This window comes from Acomys russatus, chromosome 25 (assembly GCF_903995435.1).
Source record: "Acomys russatus chromosome 25, mAcoRus1.1, whole genome shotgun sequence".
NCBI classification, from domain to species: domain Eukaryota; kingdom Metazoa; phylum Chordata; class Mammalia; order Rodentia; family Muridae; genus Acomys; species Acomys russatus.
Genome location: NC_067161.1, coordinates 9,559,223 through 9,568,442, shown reverse-complemented (window position 1 = coordinate 9,568,442; position 9,220 = coordinate 9,559,223).

Here is a 9,220-nt window from a genome sequence, read left to right as displayed (position 1 = left end):
TGCTAACTTTTGTTTTAGAGGGGATAGAGGGAAGGCTCAGTAGTTACAGAGGACCCAAGTTCAAGTCAGGTCAGTTATAGTGAAGCTTGTAATTCCAGATCCAGAAGATTTACACCTCTTCCTCCACAGGTCCCTGGACTCACATGCACACACCCTACATACACTTAACAATAATAAAAACAGCAGTTCAGGGAGATGGATTATCAAGTACTTGCTTCCAATCCTGAGAACCTGACTTCAGTCTTCAGGACCCTCATGGCAGAGAGAGAGATGACCACCTAGTTGTTCTTTTGAGCATTATGGCTATCCTGCCTCCACACACAGTAAATATTTAAAACCTTCAAAATAGGGCTGAAGAGATGGCTCAGAGGTTAAGAGCACTGACTGCTTTTTCAAAGGTCCTGAGTTCAATTCCCAGCAACTACATGGTGGCTCACAACCATCTATAATGAGATCTGGTATCCTCTTCTGGCCAGCAGGTACACATGCAGGGAGAACATTGTATACACAATAAATAAATAAATCTTTTTTTAAAAATACCTTAAAAATAACACAGTTTTGGGCTGGAGAGATGGCTCAGTGGTTAGGAGCACCATCTGCTCTTTCTAAGGGACCCTGGTTCAATTCCCAGCATCCACATGGCAGCTCACAACTGTCTGTAACTCCAAGATCTGACACCCTCACACCAATGCACATAAATTAAAATTAAATAATTTTTTAAAAAACACACAATTTTTTTCAATGTGCCATGCAGTAAAAAGCTGGGTATAGCTGGGCAGTTGTGGCACATACCTTTAAACCTAGCACTTGGGAGGCAAAGGCAGGTGTACCTCTGAGAGGGCAGCCTGGTCTACAAAGTGAGTCTAGGACAGCCAGGGCTACACAGAGAAACCCTGTCTCAAGAACAGAAAACAAAACAAACAAACAAAAAGTTGGGTGCACCACCTGGGCCTGGGCACAAACCTTTGATTCCAGAAGTCTGGAAGCAGAGGCAAGTGGATCCCTGGGTAGGAGGTCAGCCTAGTCTATAGTTTAAGACCGCCAAGGCTTTACAGAGGCTCAGGCAGAAATATCTTAATTCTAGGTCAGGCTAAGACATAGCCATGTCCTGTCCCCAGAAATTTAGGGTTAGGGATGGATCCCAGTGGTAGAACACTTGCCTGTTATGGATAGGCTCTGGGCTCCATCCCTAGCAACACACACACACACACACACACTTAATTAAAAGAATTGGGAGCAGCTGAGTGCCGTGGTTCACACCTTTAATTCCAGCATTCAGGGAGCTAGAGGCAGATAGATTGCTGTGAGTTCAAGGCCAGCCTAGTCTGCAAAGTGAGTCAAGGAGAAAGGGAAAATAATAATTAGGAGTATAAAGAGATAAATTTTAATAATACTGTATACTATTTTTATTTATTTTTGGTTTTTAGAGACAGAGTTTCTCTGTGTAGCCTTGGCTGTCCTAGACTCACTTTGTAGACCAGGCTGGCCTCAAGCTCACAGCAATCCACCTGCCTCTGCCTCCCGAGTGCTGGGATTAAAGGTGTGCGCCACCACAACTGGCTCAATATTTAATCAATATAAAAATATCAATGAAACATTTTACTTTTCTTCACAGTGCCTTTGAAATCTACACTATTTTATTCTTAGAACACATCTAAATTTAGAGCAGCTACATTTCAAGAGCTACCACATGTGGTTTGTGGCTGCAGTATTGGATAGCACTGATCTCGAACAGTTATTCATTTCCTCGTTCAACCAAGCAAGGTCTTGTAGCCCTGGAAATACACAAAATGGAGTAAGGCCAATCTCTGTTCTCAAAGTACACCCTGTCCAGCTGGGAAGGCAACTACAGTACCTTGTGAAAATGACAAAGGGGGGCTGGAGAGATGGTTCAGTGGTTAAGAGCACTGGCTGCTCTCCCAAAGAACCCAGGGTTCAATTCTCAGCATCACATGGCAGCTCACCAACTGTCTGTAACTCTAGTTCCAAGGGATCTGACACTCTTACAACAATGCACACAAAATAAAATCAAATACATTAAAAAAAAAAGAGTGTCTTTTCTCCCACTGCTCATCCCTGACCCCAGCTGACCCATAGGCTTTCAGACCATTGCCAACCATGAGCATACCTTCATTGTCATGAAGCCCTTGGAGCAGAAGGGCTCTGCCTGGTGGCCATGAAGCTCCTTCGGGCTTCTGAAGAGCACCCTGAAGCAGCACTCTATTGACCTGAAGGACTGTCCTTTCTTCCCGGGGCTGGTGAAGTACATGAACTCAGGGCCCGTGGCGGCCATGGTCTGGGAGGGGCTCAATGTGGTGAAAACAGGCCAAGTGATGGTAGGAGAGACCAATCCAGCTGATTCTAAGCCAGGCACCATTCGGGGGGATTTCTGCATCCACGTTGGCAGGAGCGTCATTCAGGGCAGCGATTCAGTGGAAAGTACTGAGAAAGAAATCAGTCTGTGGTTTAAGCCTGGAGAACTGGTTGACTACAAGTCTCGTGCCCATGACTGGGTGTGTGAGTAGAGGTGGGTCAACGAGGGCCCTTCTCAGCATTACTGACAGGTCCCTGGACACAGCTCTTCGTCCCACTGAGTGGATGGGTCATCTTTTCTAAAATAAAGACTTTGGAACTGGGCGGGGGGTGGGGAGTGACAGAGGACTTTGAGATGCATACGATGGTGTATACAATCCTAGGACTCAGGAGGCTAAGGCAGCATTGCCATGAGTTTGAGGCTAGCCTGTGCCACATGCCAAAACCCTGTCTTCTTTTTCTTTTTGTTTTTCTATTATTGCTTTGGTTTTTTGAGACAGGGCTCTCTGCATAACCCTGGCTGTCCTGGAACTCATAAAGCCAGGCTGGCCTCGAACTCATAAAGATCCACCACGTCCTGTTGCAAAACCCTGTCTTAAAAATACAAATAAAGGAGGCCTGGAAAGATGGCCCAGAGGTGAAGGGCCCTGACTGCTCTTCCAGAAGTCCTGAGTTCGATTCCCAGAAACCACATGGTGGCTCACAACCGTCTATAATGTGATTTGGTGCCCTCTTCTGGCGTGCATGTGTACATGCAGGCAGAGCACTTTATACATAAATAAATTATAACAAATAAAGGCCGGGCACTGGTGGCACATGCCTTTAATCCCAGCACTAAGGAGGCAGAGGCAGGCCAGCCTGGTCTACAAAGCAAGTCCAGGACAGCCAAGGCTACACAGAGAAACTCTGTCTCAGAAAACAAAAATAAAACAAATAAGGCACTGGGGAAATAATTTAGTCAGTAAAGTGCTTCTTGTACAAGCATGAGAACTCATACAAATACCAATGAGATGAGGTGCTATGTACTTTTAATCCCAAGTACAGGAGGATCCCTGGGACTTGTTGGCCCCAGCCTTACCTAATCTGCAAGCCCCTGACCAATGATAGACCCTGTCTCAAAAAGCAATGTGGATAGCTTCTGAGGAATGACACTGAATATTGACCTATGGCCTTCACATACATTCACACACATGTTCATACAAACACATGAACACACACACTAAAATGGCTAGGAGGATAGCTCCATTGGTAAAGTATTGCCTTACAAGCATCTGAGTTTGAGTTCAGTCCCCAGAACCCACAGAAAAAGTCTGGTGTGGTGGCCCATGCTTATAATCCCAGCAATGAGGAGGTAGAGATGGCTTTCCAGCCCACCAGCCCAGCCTACTCGGCAAGATGCAGGCGTATGAGAGACCCTGTCAGAAAACCAGATAGATGGCTCCTAACAATATCTGAATCTACACACTGACACACAGTAACATGTACCCATGCATACATGAGTGTGCCCGCACACACACACCACCATCAACAAAAGTGCTTTGAGAGTTTAGAAGGAGTACCAAGACAGAGAAGCCTTTAGAGATGAGGCGAGTGAGCATGAAAGCACTGGGTTTGTGGGCCTTGGTTTGGTTTTTAGAGACAAGGTCTCACTATGCAGCTCTGACTGTCCTAGCACTAGCTATAGAGACCAAGCTGACCTCAGACTCACAGAGCTCTGCCTGCTTCCACTGGGATCGAGGCATGGGCCACCCTGAAGGATTGGAAATGCTGTTCGCCTTGAGATGGAAGGATGGAAGGGAAGCAAGGGGGAGAGTAGATTCACATTGTGAGGCACATGCCTCAGAACTGTAACATCAACTCCAACTGGAACATTTCTTCTAGGAAAGCAGCAGAGTCTCCCTGAGATCAGAAACTTGGAGGACTGGGAAGATTCCTGAGTGCCCCTGCCCAGCAGTATAAAAGGGAGTAAACTGGTGCTGGGGTGGAGACTCTCACCAGCCAAACTTCACAGAGACATTGGAGCTGCCTGCAAGCTCACAGTCTGTGCTCCTTAGTCCTCTTCTCGATCTTCTTCCCCATTCCTTGTAAGTAACCCCTTATCCATATTCCTATTAGTAACCTCAGTTAAAAAACAAAAAACTGGAGAGAAAGTTCAGTGGTTAAGAGTATTTGTTCCTCTTACAGAGGGCCCAGGTTCAGTTCCCAGCACCTACATGGAGGCCAGAAACCAGAGGATCTGACACGTATTCTGACTTGTGCTGACAGAAGTCATATATATGCATGCTTGTGGTGCATATATATATACATGGTGGTTGCGTATACACACATGCAGGCTTATGTGCCTAAAATAAAATGAATACATCTGAAAAACAAAACAACAACAACAGAGCCAGGTTTGGTGGCACACATTGTAATCCTAGCACTCTGAGATAGAGGTAGGTGTATCTCTGTAAATTCAAGGATAGAAAAAAAAAGCCATCAACAATTACAACAAAAACCATCACTTGTTCAGCAAATTGGATATGGGTGCAGTTGTTACTTTAGTCTGTCATGGCCTCCGTTTTAGGAAGAATTTGTCACACAACAGAGCCAGAGGGTTTTAAGAAGGTCCCGCAATGTCAAACAGAATAGATTATATATCTACCATCTGTAACAGTTGCCTATGAAAATTTGCTAGCCCTCTGGAGTCTCCTGTGTGCTAAAAGTTATAAAACAGCCAGGTAAAGCAGCTACATGCCTGTAATCACATCATTAGGAAGATGGAAGAAAGAGCTCAAGAGCTGTAAGCTAGCCTGGGCTACAATGCAGTACTGTCAGTGGGGTTCAAGTCTTAGATCATTAGACCATTGTGAAGCATTGTTTACATAATACTAACTTCTTAGGACTGTTGTGAGCATAACTGGCTTAATTGGGCTAGTAACTTAGGGTGCAAGACACAGAGTCAGGCTGGAGAGATGGCTCAGAGGTTAAGAGCACTGACTATCTCGAAAAAAAAAACAAAAAACAAAACAAAACAAAAAAAGAATGAAGGAATAGCTGGGTGGTGATGCCACGTACCTTTAACCCCAGCACTTGGGAGGCAGAGGCAGGGGAATCTTTAAGTTTGAGACCAGCCTGGTCTAAAGAGTGAGTTCCAAAACAGCCAGGGCTACACAAAGAAACCCTGTCTTGAAAACACACACACACACACACACACACACACACACACACACACACACACACACTTTTAAAATAAGAGATTTGAGCCGAGTGTGGTGGTGCACACCTTTAATCCCAGCACTCTGGAGGCAGAGCCTGAGGGATCGCTGTGAGTTTGAGGCCAGCCTGGTCTACAAAGGGAGTCTAGGACAGCCAAGGCTACACAGAAAAACCCTATCTTGAAAAACAACAACAACAACAACAACAACAACAAAAAGGTTTTTGTAGTGCCTGTGCAAATGGAAAGGCAAAAAGATTACCACGGTAATTAAAAGATTGCCACAGTAGGGTGTGGAGCATGTTTGTAAGCCCAACATTCAGGAGGCAGAAGCAGAGCAATCTCTGTGAGTCGGTCATATGCATACATTCTTGGCCAGCTCCCATTGCACAACAAACAAACAAACAAACCAACAAACAAACAAAAAGATTAACCACACACTCAAGAACCCTGCAGTCCCACAAAGAGTCATGTGCACAAATGTTCATGGGGGAATGCCCACATATGATAGAATACACTGACAGACTCTTTGAAAACTTGTCCGTTGTCTCTGGATCCTCTTCCAACTTGACCTTGACTTTTGGACATCTGCAGCTCTCTTGAAGCAATACTGTTTAAGCAGGAATCTTCTAGCTAGGTAAATTTCCATCCTCAGTGTCTAACTGAACCCTCGTCCCCTCCCCCAAGCTTATCTTAGGTCACCCTGTCTGCCTTCAGCAAGAATCTTTCTTACCCTAGAGTTACCCTGCCCTCTCTGTAATGTTCTGTCAACCAACAAACCCCCCCCCCCGCCCCACCACACACACACACTGGATATAAATCCTTGCTTTTCTTTGTTGAATTCAGAACTGAACCTGTTTCATTGTTCCCCTCTTATAATAGTTCCTGAATAAAATCTGTTTTACAGGCAACTGCTGCTAGCTGTTTTCTTTTTTTTTTCTTTTTTTTTTCTTTTTTTTTTTTTGCTAGCTGTTTTCTTTAACACAATACAAATGATAAATTAGTAAAGCATGGGCTAGCCACATATGGAATATATTCATCCATAAAAAGAAATGAAGTCTGATACAGGCTACAGCACTGATGAAGCTTGAAAGTGCAATGCTTAAAGAAGTCTTTCACATAAAATGTCTGATATGGCCCAGAGGCCATATGGGTTTTTGTTTGTTTTAAGATTTATTTTTAAGCCAGACATGGTGGCACACACTTGTAATCCCAGCACTTGGGAGGCAGAGGCAGGTAGATTGCTGTAAATTCGAGGCCAGCCTGGTCTACAAAGCAAGTCCAAGACACCCAAGCCAAGGCTACACAGAGAAACCCTGTTTTGAAAAACAAAACAAAAAGATTTATTTTTATAGTTGTGGATGGTGGCACACAGCTTTGATCCCAGCACTCGGAAGACAGGCAGATCTCTGTGAGTTAGAGACCAGCCTGGTCGACAGAATGAGTTCCAGAACAGCCAGTGCTACACAGAGAAACTCTGTCTCAGAAAAAAAAAAAAAAAAACAATATAAAAAAAAAAGATTTATTTGTATGTATAAGGATGTTCTGACTGCATATACATCTGTGCACCACATACATGTCATACCCATGGAAGCCAGTAAAATGCAATGGCTCCTCTGGAGCCAGAGTAACAGATAGCTGTTTGCCACTATGTGGGTGCTGGGAACCAAGCCCGGATTCTCTGCGAGAGCAGAGTGGGTTCTTGCTGAGACAGACCTGACCACGTTATGGAGGGATGTGTGGAACATCGGGCTAGAAAAGCGCTGACTGTTCAAAGCTTGGTGAGTTGTGTGAGAACTTAGAGGGCAATGCTGAGAGCTGTGCAGACGAGGGACTCCTGGCTTGTGACGTGCCAAAGAGAGGCAAAGAGTCTCCTGGGCCATTTGATATTTTGAATTAAGGGTGTGGTTCTGGTTAGCTGGAGCTGAAGAATCAATATAATTAACAAGAGACCAGCACCACTGATGTGAAACCTTTACTGGGGCAATTGATTCTGCTTAGCTGGAGCTAAAAAATTAGCAGTGATTAAGAAGAGGCCAGCATCACCGAGGTGAGGTCTGGGAAGTGTTTCCTCAGGACCAGCACACAGAAGCTATGTTCCAGAGGTGGCCTAGGTTATGCTAATTCTGGCAGCAACACTTGGGTTTCTGTAAGAGCCTCCCAAGGTGGTACTTGGTTTTGAAGACATGAAGGGGTCATGAGGAGCAGCTGAGGAGGTTCGGCACTGTAATAAGCCCAGAGAGGTCACTGGTAAAGGTGTAGCCTCAGTAGCAGCTGAAGCCCCAGAATCGAAGGGGTTATGAAAACAAGTTGAGACTGGCACCATAAGAGAGCCCAGGAGAGGCTATTGGTGAAAGTGCAGCCCAGTGACAGCAGGAGAGCTCAGCATTTTGGAGATACCAGGACCATGGGATGACTGCCAAGGACAGCAGCAGCCTGGAGTGGAAACCAGCCTAAGCCTGGAGACAAGCTGCCTGTGCTGCAGGGCGGAGCCAGAGAAGGGACCCAAGCCCTTTGGAAGAGCCCAGAAGACTGTAAGTCCTAGACATTGGACACTGAGTCATTTACACTGATGGAGTTGCTTTTGCTTTGTTGAGATCATTATTGTGCCCTGGTTTTTCCCTCTTGGAATATGAAAGTATTTACTTTATAGGAGCCTACAGTTGAGAGACTTCAAACTTCATAAAGAGATTTTGGAGTTTTACAGAGACTATTTATTTATTTATTTTTGATTTTTCGAGACAAGGTTTCTCTGTGTGGTCCTGACTGTCCTGGAACTCACTCTTTAGACCAGGTTGGCCTTGAACTTACCTGCTTCTGCCTCTCGAGTACTGGGACTAAAGGAGTGTGAGACTGGGTTTTTAGAAAGCCTTTATTAGATTGTAAGAGATTGGATATTTTATAGAGACTGAAATATTTACATTTACTTAAATATTTAAGTAAATATTTTAAAGTATTTGAGGCCAGGCTTCACAGTTTGGCTCCCAAGTCCATTCTGTGTCCCTGGTCATGATCAGTCTTGGGTATGCATCCTATAAATCATCAGTCGCTCTCTGGGATTGGGGCCTGAGTGGCTTGTGTGGCTGTTTATTAGACTATAGCACCCTTTCTTCTTCCCAAGCAGCTCCTGCCTCCTCTTTGACTTTTTTCTTTGTATGTTCCACACAATGAATTAAAGCAGGGGCTGGGTGGATGCAGCCTTTTGATTCTCACTAGAAGAGCATATGGATTCCATTTCCTCCACAGCCTTGTCAACATTTACTTTCCATATTATCTCCATATTATATATACTTTAATAAATATAACTCAGTTAATCAGTAGCATTTCCCTAAATAGTCAGTGACATTTTGAAGTTATCGTTTAAATATCTAGGCTAGTTTTTTGTGTCAATTTGACACAAGCTAGAATCATCTGAGAGGAGAGAACCTTAACTGAGGAAATGCCTTCATAAATAAGATTGGACTGTACACAAGTCTGTAGGACATTTTCTTAATTGGTGATTGATGTGGAAGGGCCCAGCTCAATGTAGGTGTTAACACTCAGGACTGGTGGTCCTGTCTTCTATAAGAAAACAGGCTGAGCAAGTAATGAGATGCGAGCCAGTAAGCAGCTTTCCTCCAAGGGCTTGTATCAGCTCCTGCCACCAGATCCCTCCCTGTTTGCGTCACTGTCCTGATAGACAGTGATATGAAAGTGTAAGCCAAATAAACC